This window comes from Aquarana catesbeiana, linkage group LG07 (assembly GCF_042186555.1).
Source record: "Aquarana catesbeiana isolate 2022-GZ linkage group LG07, ASM4218655v1, whole genome shotgun sequence".
Taxonomy (NCBI): domain Eukaryota; kingdom Metazoa; phylum Chordata; class Amphibia; order Anura; family Ranidae; genus Aquarana; species Aquarana catesbeiana.
In genome coordinates, this window is record NC_133330.1 from 74,455,283 (window position 1) to 74,474,300 (window position 19,018).

The following is a 19,018-nucleotide window of genomic DNA, read 5'->3' on the forward strand; positions in this document are numbered from 1 at the left end:
GAAGACTTTAGGTGTTTTTTAGATTCGGCCTAAAACATCTATGATGTTTTTGAGTCTTTTTTCAATATCATTGATGTCTTCCTTGATCTTTTGTAAATCACGATTGCACACCATGATCTCCCCGATGAGGATGTGTGCACTTGCACTTGTGAAATGCGAATCTTCTTCCACAACATTCACATCACCTAAAATAAATGTATTATAAATATGCAGGCATGTATTATAAATATGCAGGCATCCATCTATTACCTGAAGCTGTGGTCTCAGACACTCACCTGTTGTGGTCACTATTTCGCCCACTTCATAAACCTATCCTTCCTCCACATCCTCTGGTTGTGTTGGTGGTATTTCCCCTTCTTTAGGAGGTTGTGGGTCCCTGGTGTCCTCAGATGTCCCGAGTCTTTTCTCCCCTATGTAAAAAAAAAAAGGTATACTTAGCACACAGATATTTGAGGGCAGAAATAGGAATCTTAAACATAGCTTGGAAGTGTTGTACAATTGTCTTTTCGGCAGAGTTCCAAGCTGAAGACATTTTTTTTCCCTTTCTAAAGCTGGAATACTTACAAGCTGCAATTTTTTAAATATTTATGTTAAGTTATACTACGTGAATGGAGCATGTAACAAATATAAAGTAGGCATTATCCTAATTTGGCAGCAAAATTAGAAATGCACTTTAAGACCCCTTTCACACTGAGGAGCTTTACAGGCGTTTTAGCGCTATAAATAGCGCCTGTAAAGCGCCTCTCATGCCACTCCAGTGTAAAAGCCCGAATGCTTTTACACTGGGGCAGTGCGCTTGTGGGATGATCAGCAAAGTCCCCGCAAGCAGCATCTTTGGGACGGTGTGGGAGCGATGTATACTGCTCCCGCACTGCCCTGCCCATTGCCCTTTTAACAAGGGGTTAAAAGCGCCCACAAAGCACCGCTGCCGAATCGCTTTGCAGGCGCATTGGCATTGGCGCTTTGCGGGCATTTTTAACCCCTTGTTAACCCCTTCTTTGGGGTTAAAAGCACTGCTAAAACTAGCGGTGCTTTACCGCTAATGCTCGGGCAGTCTGAGTGTAAAAGTAGACTTAAGGAAAGGCTGCACAGTTATAATAATTTAATGCATGTCAGATTCAGGTATTCATACTTGCTGTATTCACAAATTTTAATGAATACATGTCCAGAAGATTCAGTCAGTTCACTAGAATTTTTTGTCATTTATCACATGATCCCCATTTTCCCTACCAGAGCTGTGTGCACCAGGGACATGCAGTCAGGGGAGGCAGGTGAGGCATGAACAATAACATTTTTTTTTTAAATTGAGCTTTGGGGGTCGTAGGTCACAGAGACCACAAATTTGGGGTGCAAGTAGCCTACCCCACCACTAGTAAATATTTGGGGCTCCTACGACCTATGGTTCCGGAGATAGAGGGCTCCTTTCGCAGCCTGTCAGAAGCTAAAGTTTAAAGATGGCACACTCTGTTTGCAGCAGACTGAGGGGTTGAGCTCACAGTGCCTCTCCTCACTTCTTGTCAGAGGCACTGAGCTCAATGGACAGCTTGGAGTCTTGGACCAATGGTAAAGTACCATTAGCCCCAGCTGTCCAATAAAAATGCTGCAGCGGAGGCACACCTCTCACTGCAGTGTCATAGAAGAGGGAATGTGTCTAATGCCGCGTACACACGACCGGACTTTACGGCATACTTTGCCCAGCGGACTTTTCAACGGACTTTCCGAATGAACGGACTTGCCTACACACGATCAACCAAAGTCCGACGGATTCGTACGTGATGACATACGAACGAACTAAAACAAGGAAGTTCATAGCCAGTAGCCAATAGCTGCCCTAGAGTCGTTTTTTGTCCGTCGGACTAGCATACAGACGAGCGGACTTTTCGACCGGACTCGAGTCCGTCGGGTAGATTTGAAACATGTTTCTAATCTATGTCCGTCAAACTTTTGAGAAAACAAAGTCCGCTGGAGCCCACACACAATCGAATTGTCCGACAAAATCCGGTACGCCTGACCAAGTATGCCGTAAAGTCCGATTGTGTATACGCGGCATAAGACAAATACTCCCTTCCAGCCCAGCCCTCTTAACTACAAGGGAAAAAAAAATGTTTATTGGTATAAGATTTACCCACAATCCCATGTTTTTTTCACATAGTTAGGAGGGAGAATGAGAATCTGCTGCTGTTGAAAAGGTAATGTTTTAATCAAGCTACAGTGGGGACAGAAAGTATTCAGACCCCCTTAAATTTTTCACTCTTTGTTATATTGCAGCCATTTGCTAAAATTATTTAAGTTCATTTTTTTTCCTCATTAATTTACACACAGCACCCCATATTGACAGAAAAACACAGAATTGTTGTCATTTTTGCAGATTTAATAAAAAGGAAAAACTGAAATATTGCATGGTCCTAAGTATTCAGACCCTTTGCTCAGTATTTAGTAGAAGCACCCTTTTGATCTAATACAGCCATGAGTCTGTTTGGGAAAGATGCAACAAATTTTTCACACCTGGATTTGGGGATCCTCTGTCATTCCTCCTTGCAGATCCTCTTCAGTTCTGTCAGGTTGGATAGTAAACATTGGTGGACAGCCATTTTCAGGTCTCTCCAGAGATGCTCAAGTGGTTTCAAGTCAGGGCTCTGGCTGGGCCATTCAAGAACAGTCACGGAGTTGTTGTGAAGCCACTCCTTTGTTACTTTAGCTGTTTGCTTAGGGTCATTGTCTTGTTGGAAGGTAAACCTTTGGCCCAGTCTGAGGTCCTGAGCACTCTGGAGAAGGTTTTCGTACAGGAGATCCCTGTACTTGGCCGCATTCATCTTTCCCTCGATTGCAACCAGTCATCCTGTCCCTGCAGCTGAAAAACACCCCCACAGCATGATGCTGCCACCACCATGCTTCACTGTTGGGACTGTATTGGACAGGTGATGAGCAGTGCCTGGTTTTCTCCACACATACCGCTTAGAATTAAGGCCAAAAAGTTCTATCTTGGACTCATCAGACCAGAGAATCTTATTTCTCACCATCTTGGAGTCCTTCAGGTGTTTTTTAGCAAACTCCATGCAGGCTTTCATGTGTCTTGCACTGAGGAGAGACTTCCATCGGGCCACTCTGCCATAAAGCCCTGACTGATGAAGGGCTGCAGTGATAGTTGACTTTCTACAACTTTCTCCCATCTCCCGACTGCATCTCTGGAGCTCAGCCATAGTGATCTTTGGGTTCTTCTTTACCTCTCTCACGAAGGCTCTTCTCCCCGGATAGCTCAGTTTGGCCAGACGGCTAGCTCTAGGAAGGGTTCTGGTCATCCCAAACGTCTTCCATTTACGGATTATGGAGGCCACTGTGCTCTTAGGAACCTTAAGTGCAGCAGAAATTATTTTGGAACCTTGGCCAGATCTGTCTCTTGCCACAATTCTGTCTCTGAGCTCTTCAGGCAGTTCCTTTGACCTCATGATTCTCATTTGCTCTGACATGCACTGGGAGCTCTAAGGTTTTATATAGACAGGTGTGTGGCTTTCCCAATCAAGTCCAATCAGTATAATTAAACACAGCTGGACTCAAATGAAGGTGCAGAACCATCTCAAGGATGATCAGAAGAAATGGACAGCACCTGAGTTAAGTATATGAGTGTCACAGCAAAGGGTCTGAATACTTAGGACCATGTGATATTTCAGTTTTTCTTTTTTAATAAATCTGCAAAAATGTCAACAATTCTGTGTTTTTCTGTCAATATGGGGTGCTGTGTCTACATTAATGAGGAAAAAAAAGAACTTAAATGATTTTAGCAAATGGCTGCAATATAACAAAGAGTGAAAAATTTAAGGAGGTCTGAATACTTTCCGTTCCCACTGTAAATCATATATTATTATGCTATATGTTATAAGATAATTATTTATTATTTATCTATTTACTGTGAAATTACTGGTTTGAAGTTATAACTTCAGAATTCAGTAATTTGTGCGTTAAGCCACCTGCTTGAGTACAGTTTTTGAAAATATAGCAAAATTACCTTTAAAACAATATATAATAATTATTTGTATATTACTTATGGCAATTAACCCCTTGCCACCCAGGCCAATTCTGACACTTCTCTCCTACATGTAATAATCATCTTTTTTTTTTTTTTGCTAGAAAATTACTCAGAACCCCGAAACATTATATATATTGCTTTAGCAGACACCCTAGGGAATAAAATGGTGATCATTGCAACTTTTTATGTTACACAGGATTTGCGCAGCAATTTTTCAAACGCGTTTTTTTGGGAAAAAAAACTGTTTCATGAATATATAAAAAATAAAAATAAAACTAAAGATAACCCGATTTTTTTGTATAATGAGAAATATGATGTTATGCCAAGTAAATAGATACCTAACATGTCACGCTTTAAAATTGCGCACACTCATGGAATCACGCCAAACTTCAGTACTTAAAAATCTCCATAAGCATAATTTTTTTTTTTTACAGATTACGTGTTTAGAGTTACAGAGGAGGTCTAGTGCTAGAATTTTTACTCTTGCTCTAACGGTATGTAACCTGTGTGCATCTGGCTCTGATACTAATCAGTGCCTCACCAGCCACTGACCTCACCGCACGTCCCTGGTGTGCACCCAGCTCTTAATAAATTTCCCATTTATCTTTACCTTTGTGGCATCATATAATATTACCGATTATTACTGATCCAGTACAAAATTTTTATCAGTATTTCAATACATGTTTATGTCATTTAGTGGTTATAGAGTATGTTATTTAATTGAGAAAAATAGAATTTCCATGTAAGATAAGAATGACTGATAAAGTACGTGAAATCGATTAAATCTAATGCTAGTTTCAGTACAGTGAGTGAGTGTACCTTATGAATGGCAAGTACAGAAAATGGACTTATTTTTTCACACTAGTGAATAAAAATCACACCAAGGACGCCGTCAAGGTCTCCAAGACATAGGTTTACATTGTGCTCATTCATGGAGACACATGGAGGAGGACTGTCATTAATCAATGAACATTATACATCCATCCCCAGCTGAAAGTGATCTCTGATAATAAAATGCCTCTATTCCTGCCAGTAACTATATCTACAGTTATGCTGTAAGATTGAACTTCCATGTTAAAGTTTAAAGCAGTACTCCAGCCTAAACATTAAATGCACAGTTTAATTATGTGTAAGTGAAATGTGTTACTTGCTGAAGTATTTGTAATTTTGTTCAGCTGTATACTTCTGGCAAACTGCATATCGCCAATACCCAAGAATAGATTTAATAAGTGAGATCTTAAATCTGTTAAAGGGTAAGTTTACCTTTACACACATTTCTCAAAAGGGTTCCCATGTACCACAGTGTCCACAATAATGCTGTGCTCCATTGCCCAAATTAATGCCCACCTTTTCAGCTACTGACACCTTTGTCCTCCCCAATCCATACTGCAGATGGCAGAGATGGCAGTATTCACAGAGGTGCCTGATGCGTGGCCCCAGAAGACTTGTAATGCTGGCTGTAGTACGGATATCACAGGAGGTTGCTTGCTTGGCACCTCCTCCATTCACAAAAGGCTTTGTAATCATTTCACATGTAGCACCCTGGTGTTTAGGCAGGGTTGCTAGAAAATTTAGTTTGCCAGGCGGTAGTTGCCCTGGTTAATTCTTAGTAGATCCACTGATTCCTCTCTAGTTCTGGACTTGCTGCACCTTCTCTCTTCTGTCGCTAGGTGGCATCATGCTGGTGACCTTAGCTAGACAAGGGCTTAGTAAGGTCAGGTTACGAATGGATGGGGTGTCTTAGCCAAATGGCGGGGGTTTCTTTAGTCCCTTAGCCTGCTGGGAGAGCCAATTTATTTGGGTAGAGTCAGGTGATCGGGGTTCTGTGCCACCTGGACGGCTGTCTGGGTGGATGTGTGTTATGCTGCCCCGGGCTGAGGCCTATCCCAGGGACATCTGGCTGCTAGGCTGTATGAGGACCTATCCAGAAGCAGGAGAAGGGTTGGGGATGCAGGATTGGAGTCCAACCGAGAGTAACGGTTCAGCCAGAAGGGGAACCAGTTGTGGTCGGAGGTAGAAGGGAAGCTGTCACTACTAAGGGACCATCCACCTTGTTACCGGAGACCACTGTGAGTAAGCTGGAGCCAGTACCAGAGCAGTCTTCTCACCAGCCGGGGATGGTGAAGAAGTGGGAAAACTTCAGCAAGTGCCAAGCCAGGGACTCAGAAGGGCAGCAGAGGTGACGCTGGAGGAGCATCAGCAAGTGCCAAGCCAGGGACCTAGCGGGTCAGCAGGGGTGACACTTGAGGAGTATCTTGGAGTGCCAAGCCAGGGACCCAGCAGGGAAGCGGGGGTGACGCTTGAGGAAGATACCGAGTTATGGAAGTGGAAGAGCTCAGGGGATCCAGTGGCCATTGGATCTGAGAGTCTAGTGAGAGACTGTGAGCTCGGGGAGTAAAGACCTACAGTGAGAGACTGTAGAGTGCGAGGAGAACTATTTGCGCTACCAATAGTTTAATACAACTACCGTTAGTGACTGTTACAAGATTTGTTGCCATTGGAGACAGAAATTATGCATTCAAAGAGGGCAAAGTCCTTGGAAACACGTCATGCACGCCCCCTCTCCCGACATCCACCATCCATTTTGGCAGCTGTCATCCTTGTGTGCAGTCTAGAACGCCGCTACTAATATCCATACTTTGAGCTGGCTGGCTCCCTGTCATCGTCGATCTCTGTTTACTCAGTGATGCCTATAGCCTCACACTGATCACACCTGCTTGGTCTCAAGTGTTCCCTATCCATGCTGTTTCATGTTAACTTCAATGTAAGTGTGCTACTTTTTTAACCTCCCTGGCGGTATGATTATTTCAGATTTTGTACAATTATTTTGCATAGAAATTTGGCGTTTTATATTGTAGGTCTGTAATTATTAGCAATAACACACTTAGATCTGTCCACCAAGAGTCTAGTAGATATCCCGGGTATGATGAAGTTTGGAACACAAAATCATAAATTATAATATAATAAATAAATATAAATAATTTTAAAAAATATATATATAATAATAATAATAATAAAATAAATTTCCCCACGATTCACTATCGCTCACTTCTGTAAGTGTTCTAATTTACTATCGCTGTTTTCTAGCTGGTCTAAAGCCACTTTTGACGTAAAGGGACACTTTTTGGTTGCTATGGACAATCTCAAGTTTCCAGGCAGAAAGAACAGTATATGTAATATAAAACTGCATGCAGGGGGCGTGGCGTGGATGGCTTCCCGGGCAGACGTGTCTCTCTGAAGCTCCCGCTCCGGCCTGCCTGCACACAGCTGGAACCTGCTCTTTTTCGCCATCAATCATGGGCAAACCGCGCAAAAACAAAGAAGCGGACCCCAGGGGACACACCAACCGCTCTTCCACGGTCCCCCCGCCGCTCATCACCGAGTATTTTGGGCAGGGAGCTACGGCCGGACAGCACGAGGCCAAGATGGCGCCGGCGCCATGCACAGCAGCCGCTCCCTCTCCTTCTCTACAAGCCTCCATAGATTGCAGGAACAACAGGTACGGATCCGAAGGGGACTTGCCAACTGCACACTCTCCGATCCCCCCTACCGATCTCTCGGTCGGCTCCCCGGCCCCCTCCGGAAGACATATACTAGGCAGCCTGTCACAAACTTTTCCCCCATGCCTTATAGGACCCGCGTCCTCTGTATCCTCCGACCAGCCATCCCCCTCCTGGGACTCCTATGCTCCGGACTGGGACCCCCGTTCCCTACCACAACGCTCCCAGCCACATAGGGACAGAGCCCCCTCTCTCTCCCCTCTCCAGAGAGACGCAGTCCAGGCTCCAGCACCTCCCCAGGCCCCACGGCCATCAGGATTCCAGGGGGCTTATTCTCACACGGGGAGTCCGCAGGGCCCATCGATAACCAAAAAATCCAGCACTACTCCCCCCTCACTACCACTTCAGAGGGGATCCCCCATGCCAACTTCATACTCGGCCGTAGTGCAGGGCTGCCATGCTCACACCACACCGGATTTTGAACCTGATCCTGAAGCATGTACATCTTGGAGAGATTACGTCCGTTGTATGCCCATAAAACAAGACTTCCGTATGCTCATCTAAGAAGTAAGGGATACTTGTAGAACCGAGATTAGCATGCTTCGCACTGACCTTCATCAACTGTCCACTAAAGTCGCATCTTTGGAGGAGGAAAAATGCGACACTAAACTTGAACTCTCGCAAATACATGATCGCCTAACCTCACAAGCCTCTACCCTTAGAAACTTCCAACGCCATCTTGAAGACCTCGATAATAGAGGTAGGCGTAACAATATTAGGGTCCGAGGCCTTCCGGAGGCGACCCAGGAAGAAGATCTGAATGTGACTTTGCAAGCCATTTTCAACAGCATTCTAGGTCGCCCGGAGCATCAGCGAGTTAAGTTAGATCGAGCACATCGAGCTTTGCGCCCCCGTGGGCCAGGATCCAGACCACGAGATGTGATTTGTAGGGTGCACAACTACACCCTTAAGGAGGATATTATGAGAAAGGCACGAAACATGCACGCCATTGATTTTGACAGAGCCTCCATCCAACTTTTCCCGGACTTATCATGGATCACCCTCCAACAAAGACGATCCTTGCAACCACTTCTCACCCTGTTAAGAGAACATGACTTTCGCTATCATTGGGGTTTCCCCTTTAGCCTCACGGCAAAAAAAGATGGGAGGTCCACAACCCTCCGATATCCAGAAGATCTTCAATCTTTCTGCAGGGAATTGGATATCCCGGTCCCACCTACCCCTGGTGGGAACCGCTGCCGGTACCCCCACCTCGTCCAGACCCTTGGATCCAATTCACTGCCCGGAAACGTACAAGACCGCGCTCTGCGGGCCCTTCCCCACCACCTCGTCAGAGATGAACTGCTGCTTCTTTAAATCCCTACTCCACCTTGATGTCTGATAATAGACTTATTCTGTCTGTTTTCTATTTTTCTACCTGAGAACCCGCAGATATATCTTGCTCATCCTATTCATCCATCGTTTGGGCCTATTTAGCGAGAAGGTTTTCTTTTATGTTAGCAATACATGTTTGACTGTGACTATAAGCATCAGATAGAATTCATACAGCTAGCTGGGATATACCACCCCCCTCCCCCTTATCCCTCCTTTCTCTAACACACCCTCTCTTTCCCTACCTGCTCCCCCCTTCTTCCCTCTTCCCCTCTTTTCCTCTCCCCCTTTTTTTTTATCTACCTATTTCTGCTCCCTTTCTCCCCCTCCCTCCCCTTCCTCTTACTTTTTTGCCCCAGGGGGAGGGCATGGCTGGTTGGGAAGGATATCCCTCCCCTTTTTCTTTCCTTCTGTTTAAGGACAAGCTTTAGGGGAATATTATGAAGAGGGAAAACCCCTGTACCTTTACTTCAATGCTTTTGAATCCACAGACTACATTTTATTATTGCTCAATATTCCCCGAATCAATGGTCTCATCGGGTTTTTTTTTTTTTTTTTTTTCGGGTCATAGTTATGATTATAGATATGTCGGTTATCAGTTGATAAATGCAGGTTCCATGTTTCTTCTGTTAATTAGTTTTTCTTTTTTGAATTTTGATGCAAGCAGGCCCAGAAGAGGGTCGCCCCCTCCTTGGGTCCGCCCTCTCTTCCCCCCGGGGATCTCCGAATGGCTCCCTTCCCTATTTTCTCTGACGGTGGCACCTTTGCCTCCTATGTCAGAGGGGGCCCTCCGGAATTTCCCAGCTTACCACTTCGTGCAGGTGGGTTATACTGCGAATGGTTAACTAACCTTAATCTTGTACTAATTTTTGTGTTTTTTTTTTTTTTTTTTGTTTGTTGTTTGTACCTTTTTCTCTGCATCTTTCCTACTGTTTTTTCCATTCCTCTCGTCTTTCTTCCTCTCAACCTTTTGGACGCCATCCATCTCCGGGACCCGGTTCTTGCTCGGGGGGTCGCAGACCTCCAAACCGCACCCACCATGGAGATTCGCTTCGTGGACCTCCTATACACTGAGGCTCTACTAAATCCACTGGGTAAGCTACCGTTTCCCTCCCCAATGTATCCACCATGATTGACATATTTTCACTAAACGTAAAAGGCCTTAACTCGAATGTTAAGAGAAGCCTAGCATTACGAGAGTTTAAACGGTCTAAGGCTGACATTGTTTTCATTCAGGAGACGCACCTTGCTAAAACGGGCACCATGACATTTGTGCGAAGACACTACCCTCACATATACCAGGCCTCTGGTCCACATAAGCGAGCAGGGGTAGCAATCCTTTTTAAGCAAGGTTCCTCCTTCCAGTTACAATCTCTATATTCAGACCCATTGGGACACTACCTCATCCTCCAAGGCCTTTGGAAGGGTGCTAATCTCACTTTATGCAATGTTTATGCCCCAAATACGAATCAAATTCCCTTTTTGTCTAAGGTCTTTGACCGCTTGTTCGAGGCCCCCCATCAATACCTGCACATAAAGGGGGGTTGTGACCTGTCCATGCCAACATTATGAACGCTGATATGTCTCCATCCCAATTAATAATACCAAAAAGAGAGAAGAGAAAGCGGGACTTTAACGAGACATGTCAACGCATAAATATTAGTTAATTGGCCAGGCACATATAGAGTTGGCCTGTATCCAATATAAATATGGTCCGGACATCAATATTCTATAACCAAGGAGACATTGGGCGTAATCACAAAGGATTTACAGCAATATTCGTATAAAACATTGTTTAATACATCATTAGACATAAAGAGAATTGATAAAAGTCAATCAATCAAGGGTATGGTGGATACAAAAAGTATACAGTTACAGTACAGGTAGTTGTTAGATTGTAGGCATCCTTAAGTTGTTAACTCTACGCGTTTCTTGGCTTACAACCAATCATCAGGAGTTCAGATGCATAATAACTAAAAAATAATAAAGCAGTCATTAATCTAATGATTGACATAAACATATCGAGAAAGCAAAAACTACAATAGTACTCACAAGTTTAGATGGATAGATGATAAAATGGGAAGGTGGTCCGACCCGTAAAGTCTCGCCCGGGGTTGAGGCAAGGACCAGCCCCCCAGAGGTATACCCTAAAGGGGAGGAGGCTGCCATTAAAACCAGGACACCCCACACACTATGGCCCAACGAGAAGGGGGGAAACCTGGCAAGCGCATGTGGAGTGCTGTGGGGGGGAGAAAAAGAATTATGAGACTTTATTGATGTCCGGACCATATTTATATTGGATACAGGCCAACTCTATATGTGCCTGGCCAATTAACTAATATTTATGCGTTGATATGTCTCATTAAAGTCCTGCTTTCTCTTCTCTCTTTTTGGCCCCATCAATACCTGGTGATTGGAGGGGATTTTAACCTCATCCACTCTCCGGGTCTTGATAAGCATTCTGTGGGTCAGGGGAAAACCCAAGTAACTATCAATAGAAAAGCCACCTAATTTCGCCAACTAACTAGAAAATATGCCCTGTTCGATACATGGCGTACCACCTACCCATCAGCTAAAAAATTTACTTTCTATTCCCATCCCCATAAATCCCACTCACGACTAGATTATTTTTTTGTCAAGGCTCCGACTCTGCGAACGTGCATGGACTCAGATATTCAGGCTATCTCATGGTCGGATCATGCCCCGATTACACTCTCCCTGGCACTCTCTTCAAGCTCCTTTCGTAAATGCCATTGGCGTCTGAACGACTTGCTACTTAAACATGTTACATCTAGAGTAGAATTGGAACAAACCCTGAAGCTGTACTTTGCGGAAAATTGTTCCCCTGAGATTTCCGCCTCATCTCTGTGGGAGGCCCATAAGGCAGTCTTCCAAGGCAGATGTATCTCGCTTTCTACTGCCCTGAAAAGGAACGCTAATGCAACACGCTGCGACCTTTTAGACAAACTTAAACATTTAGAAGCGCGCCTGCTCTCATCCCCGTCACTAACGATCCTTAGAGAACTCGTCAGTGTTAGGGCAGGATTGAGAGATATTGACCTGGGTAAGATAGAAAAGGCGTTGATTAGGCTTAAACAGACTTATTACGACAAAGCCAATAAGCCACACACGCTCTTGGCGAAACAGCTTCGCGACAGGGCAGCAAAAACTACCACTACACATTTTAGAGACACAAACGGTGTCCTTCAATCTCACCCTAACAAAATAGCACAGCTTTTTCATGATTTCTACTCTACTCTGTATAATGATCCAAGTGTCCCGCACAACCCATCCCCTCCTGACTTATCCCAGGCCATCCATGCCTATTTAGCAGACACGGATACCCCTAGGCTTACCTCCTCTGCTCTGGAGATGCTTAATGCCTCCATCACAGAGGAGGAAGTAACAGAAACGATTAAACTATTGCCAAATTATAAAGCCCCTGGACCTGATGGATTACTGTACCTTTATTACAAGACGTTCCTACCACATTTACTCCCCCACATGACAAATCTCTTTTTCATTCAATTCATTTCTCTCTGATACACCCATCCCCAGAGATATGCAAAATTCCTACCTGACACTAATCCCAAAACCAGGAAAAGACCACACTCTTCCGTCCAATTACAGATCAATAGCTCTCCTCAATACAGACTTAAAAATTTTTACGAAACTGCTGGCAAACAGATTAAACAACTTCATGCCATCCCTGGTCCATAGAGATCAAGTGGGATTTATTCCTTTTCGACAGGCCGGAGATAACACCCGGAGGGTCATCGACTTGGTTGAGGTTGTGAACAGGAATACAATGGAGGCAATACTGTTCAGTCTGGATGCCGAAAAAGCCTTTGATAGGCTGGGCTGGCCTTTCCTGTTTGCAACTCTCAATCGGGCTGGTATTGAAGGTCCATTCCTCCGAGCTATCGCCCACCTATACTCGGCCCCTACGGCCCAGGTCCACACTCAATTTGCCACTTCCCCTACCTTTCTGATTTCTAACGGGACTCGCCAAGGTTGCCCACTTTCCCCTCTTCTATATGCCCTATGCATTGAACCTCTAGCAGCCCATATCAGAAATAATCCAAGTATTCATGGTATCCCAGTCCGTACTAGAGATTTTAAGATTTCCCTATTTGCGGATGATGTCCTTCTTACCTTCACCCAACCTCATATATCTCTTCGGAACTTACAGGCTGAGTTGGATAGACACAGCACCCTCTCGGGTTTAAAAATTAACAGTTCCAAAACCGAGGTCCTTCCTCTCAATCTATCCCCTCAAACACTATCAACACTTTCGCAAACATTTCCTTATTCTTGGCAATCCTCTTCTTTAAAATACCTCGGGGTACATATCACACCCACATACGACACTCTATATAAAGCTAACTTTCCTCAAATGTTTACCTCTATCAGAGCCTCCCTAACTAAATGGAAATCTTTGAAATTGTCCCTTTTCAGTAGACTTGCAACCCTGAAGATGACGATACTACCCAGACTTTTGTATCTTTTTGAGACGCTCCCTATTCCCATCCCATCCTCACACCTAAAAAAACTTCAGGGTGACCTGATAAATTTTTTCTGGAACTATAAAAGACATCGCATTGCTAGATTGGTTTAATACGCTCCTCGTAATCAAGGTGGACTGGCGTTCCCCAACATAGCTAAGTACTACTTAGCAGCCCAGTTAAGACCTGTAGCCTCCTGGTGTACCCTACATGCCTATAATAGGTGGACACAGATTGAGAAGTTATGGTTAGCCCCCATCCACCCAAACTCCATGCTTTGGAGTTCTGATATACCACCTGGCAGTGTACAACTGTTAGGACCAATGGCCCTCTTACGCACACCATGGCGACGTGTCAAATTAGAAGTACCCTCTTTCTATCACGTCTTCCCCAGTCACCTCATTTCTATTTACACCCAACATTCCTGACAGCTTAACCTCACAGATGTCTCATTTCTGGATGGATAAGGCTTCATTTCGTTATGGCCAGTTAATTGATCCTAAAACCGGATTGCTAAGGTCCTTCCGAGAACTGCAAATTGCTTTTGATATTCCTAAACAGACTTTTTTTTAGTTACCTACAACTACGTCACTATGCACAATCACTAGTGTCGAACTTAAGATTTTCTCCCCAAACAGACTTCGAAAAGCTATGTTTAGAGGGTTCGTCCCCTAAGGGCATGATCTCCCGCACCTATCAGATCCTGGTCACAGATTTCTCACCGGATGGGCCACGAAATTCATATATGGTTAAGTGGGAGCAGGCCTTGGGTACAGACCCATCCTTAAAGACCTGGCAATCCATATGGACCCAGGCTACTAAAAGCTCCATATGCACGCTTTATAGAAGAGAATCAATATAAGATTTTATTCCACTGGTATCAGACCCCTGATCTGCTCCACTCCATATACCCCGCGGCCGATTTACGTTGTTGGCGATGTTATAAAGATAGGGGGACGTTATTTCATGTCTATTGGACCTGCCCTCTAATCATCCCTTATTGGGGTATGGTACAATCCTTACTCTAGTCCATCTTTGATACTGGGGTGCTCCTCGATCCGAAGATCTTTCTTCTGGGTCTCCCACCTGCCACCTTCTCTAAAATATCAAAAAAACTCTTAGCCCATGTGCTCACTGCAGCACGCTGTTTGGTGGCTCTAAAGTGGAAAAAGGGGGAACCCCCCTCACTGTCTGAGCTGCACTCCAGGATCAGAGATGTTAAAGGAATGGAATATCTTACGGCCTCATTAAACGACACTCTTGATAAGCATAACCGTATTTGGGAACCCTGGGTCCTGTTGGAGACTCCTGCGACCTAATGATCTGTGTCATTTGCGTATTTATGGCCCGTTCCTTCTCGGGCTGTCCTGGACTCTGGAGGTGGGTGGCTGTCCTTTTTTCCCTCTCCCTTCTTCTCTACTCTTTTCCTTCTCTCTTTTTTATGTGTATATATATATTTGTGCAAAGGGTATTAATGGATATACTGTTTGAGATGTATAATAATCCAGTAAACTCATTCTGTTTAATCACTAAATGTTGGCACCGAATGGCATCGTCATTCAACGTTCAGCTGACTGTCTGTCAAATCGAACTGTGATATTACGAACTCTATTTTTTGTACCCAATGCTGCAGATTTGTATATTTTTGTGAAAAAAATAATAAAAATTGTCAGTTAAAAAAAAAAAAAAACTGCATGCAAGGCATGGGCCAAAGCATGGGGACAAAATGGAAGTTAAATGATTTCATACAGTACTGTAATCTGTAAGATTACAGTACTGTATGTGTTATGATTTTTAACTTTTTTTGAATTTGCCGCCAGAGTCCACCCCCATGCGTCGCAACGCTCGCAGGGAACGTAGCCTGGCACGGAGAGGCTTCGGGCAGAGGACAGAGCCTCGCAGACAGCGTGGGGGGGACATCGGGGTTACCGCTAATAGTGCTGAAATTTAACCCCGAGCCACACTCTGGAATACCGTCAGGGAGGTTAATAAAGTGTTTTTAATTCTATACTGACCTCAGCACCCTACTATTTGTTTGAGGTGATCCTACCTAGATCTTCTGCAGCAGCTGCAGAGGTTCCAGTCTTGGTCTCTTCTTCTGTTCAGCCATCCATCCAGTTGCCTCATCCATTCCTCTACCCTGTTGATGGTCTACAGATACAGATAAAAGTTCCAATGGACCAAGGGACTTTGCGCTTCTCCTAAGAGCGCTGTATGTACTGTGTACTTGTACACACTTTGGATTTGCTATTCTACATACTACTGACCTCTGTACACTGCCCTACATACTACTGACCTCTGTACACTGCCTTACATACTACTGACCTCTGTACAATACCATACATACTACTGACCTCTGTACACTGCCCAACATCCTACTAACCTCTGTACACTGTCCTACATACTAATTACCCCTGTACACCACTCTTCATACTAATGACCTCTGTACACTGCCCTACATCCTATTGACCTCTGTACACCACACTACATACTACTGACATCTGTACACTGCCCTACATACTACTGACCCCTGTACATTGCTCTTCATACAAATGACTTCTGTACACTTCCCTACATACTAATGACCTCTGTACACGGCTCTACATCCTACTGACCTCTGTACACTGCTCCACATCCTACTGACCTCTGTACACCGCCCTACAAACTACTGACCTCTGTACACTACCCTACAATATATTGACCTCTGTACACTGCCCCACACACTAATGACCCCTGTGCATTGCCATACATGCTACTGACCTCTATACACTGCTCCACATACAACAAACACTGGCCAGAACTCAATCCAGTCAGTCGGGCAAGAATTAAGCCCAGCCAGGCCTGAAACTAGTAGAGAAAGTCAACCTGCTAAATTTTAAAATATGCTAAGTATACATTTTTTACAGTGACATTTGTTTTAGATGTAGCACCCTGGGGTTTAGTCAGGGAGCTCCTCACAAATTTATTTGCCAGGAGTAGTGGTCTTGGTCGATTGATAGAGATCTATTGATTTCTTCCTAAGTTTGGCCTTGTTGCACTTTTCTCTTATACCACTAGGTGGCTGGGTACTTGGTGGTACTAGATATGAGAAGGGCAACCCAAGGTCAGGTTATGAGTATATGGGGTATCTCAGCCAATGGGCCGGGCTTTTCTTGAATCCCTTGGCCTGCTGGGAGAACCTATTTATTCGGGTGAAGTCAGGTGATCTATGTTCTGTGCCACCTGGACGGCTGTCAGGGTGGACGTGTGTCATGCTCCCCGGGCTGCTAGGCCAGAGATTGGGCCCGGAGGCATCTGGCTGCTGGGCTGTGTGCGGGCCTATCCAGAAATAAAGAGAGCAGCGCAGGGTTGGGATTGCGGCTGGCAATCCAACCAGAAGTGATGGTTCTGGTGGCTGGAGAACCAGTCAGTGGTCGGAGGTAGAAGGGAAGCTGTCGCCACAAAGGGACCAACCACCTTTATCAGGGACCACAGTTAGTAACTGAAGCAAGTACCAGAACCACATTCTCAACGAAAGGGCTAGGTGGAGAATCGGGAAACTTCAGGTGGTGATCAAGTCAGCGACTCAACCCATGGAGGAGACGCTTGCAGAGCAGCCTTGTGAGTCAAGCCAGGGACCTCGCCGGTTAGCAGGGGGTGAAGCTTGAGAAGTATTATCTGGAGTGCCAAGCTAGGGACCCAGCAGGGAAGCAGGGGTGACGCTTGAGGGGATACCACCGCAAACCTTGGAAGAGTTCAAGGGATTCAGAGTCAGTGAATCAGAGGGTCTAGTCACTAGTGAGGGAACGGAAGCTCAGTGTTGAAGAACTACAAGAGGCAGTTGTAGTGGAGCTGAAAGGAATGTTACGTTTCAGTTAGGAACTGTTAAAGACTGTTAAAAAAGGAGACAGCATTCCTGCAAGTGCAGATGTGGCTTCTTGCTGGGGCCTTTCCCTGCACGGCTGTTCTCTTATTAAAGTCTTGGAGTCTGCCGATTGAATTTGCAACTAAGGGTGTCCTGGCCCTAACCTCTTACCCCTAAACATACAAAAAGGACTGTTTTACATCCAACACCTCTCAAAGGTTACCTACCTCTGCCTTAGGGTATCTTGAATTTTTTTTCCCTGTTAAAGAGATTTAGACTGAAATTAATTTGGGGTGGTTTTGGATCCTCTCTAATTATTATAAATATGTGTTATCTTGTCTATTCCTATATTTAGCTAGTCTATCAAAGCTCTGATATGGTTAATGATGATAACATAATACCAATGTTAGCTAAAGAAATAAACACATTACTTAAATAAGCAAGGATCTCATTTATTTACAAAGGAAGTAGAAATGCTAACATAAAACGCTAAAAGAATACAGAGCATATAGAACAAAAGAGCAGGTGTGATATGATACCGTAAGTCCTTCCTTTAGGGTTCTGTATGTTGGCTGGGCATCAAGGAAAAGAGAGGAAGAACCCTAACTGGCCATTACCTTTTAAAGCATTTTCAGACACCACGCACACAAACACCCTCTGCCCGCCCGTGTAGTCCTCAAACCAATGAGACGCCATAGTAGGCCCTGTTTCCTAAATCCCCAGGAAGTATGTTGCAGTCTCCACCAGGATTAGTCCATAAACCACTGCTTTGACCCAGGTCATCTTCCAATAACAGCTGGCCTTTGATGTTGCTCTAACTCAGGAAATCAGTCATTTTTAATTCGCACCTCCCCAGGAGGTCTTAGCTGATGCTCTTCTACCCCCCATACATCACATCAGGGGGCTTATGCAAGAGCGTCCTTCAGGAGATAAATTCCCATTTATGACTCCTTGTTACGAACACCCTGCTGGGTAAACTTGCTATACTGGCATTCCAAGACGATTTCCAACATAGGCCAAATGGCTTTATCAACCAGGCAGTAAAAATCCATAAATATATGATATTAAAACATGTTGCCTTCCAACAAAGACTATGTTTTATTTAATTATTTCTGAGGGTGTGGATTTTTTTTTCATCTATTGGACATTTGTGTTTTTTCAAATTAAAGTGGAACTTCACCTAAAAGGAGAAGTTCTGCTTGTTTGCATCCCCCCCTCCTCTTTAATTATTGGAAGCTTTTGGTGGGAGCGGGTACCTGGTTTTGGCAGGTACCAGCTCCCACTTCCGCTCAGATCGCTGCAGCGATCGAAACAGTAGTTTATCCCTCCCCCTTTCCCTGCAGCCTTCTGGGACACATCACAGTTCCAGAAGACTGCAAGACTATTCACAAAGAGCAGCGTGGCTCGCGCATGAGCAGCGGGAACCAGCTGTAAAACCACAAGGCTTCACTACCGGTTTGCCTTACTTATGATGCCAGGGCCTGCACCCGAAGTCCATTGAAGGATCAGCTTGGGTAAGGGACAATGCTGGATCCCTGAACAGGCAAGTGTTCCTATAGTAAAGGTCAGCAGCTACAGTATTTGTAGCTTCTGACTTTTAATTTTTCTGGGGGAGACTGAATCTCCTCTTTAACTATGTAATTGAACAAAGCTAAACCCAATCTAACATCTAAAACATATATTTTTAGTTTCCGAATTCCATTACATTTGTACCACAGGTGGTTCCTTAATACCAGTAAAATGTTCCCTGGTG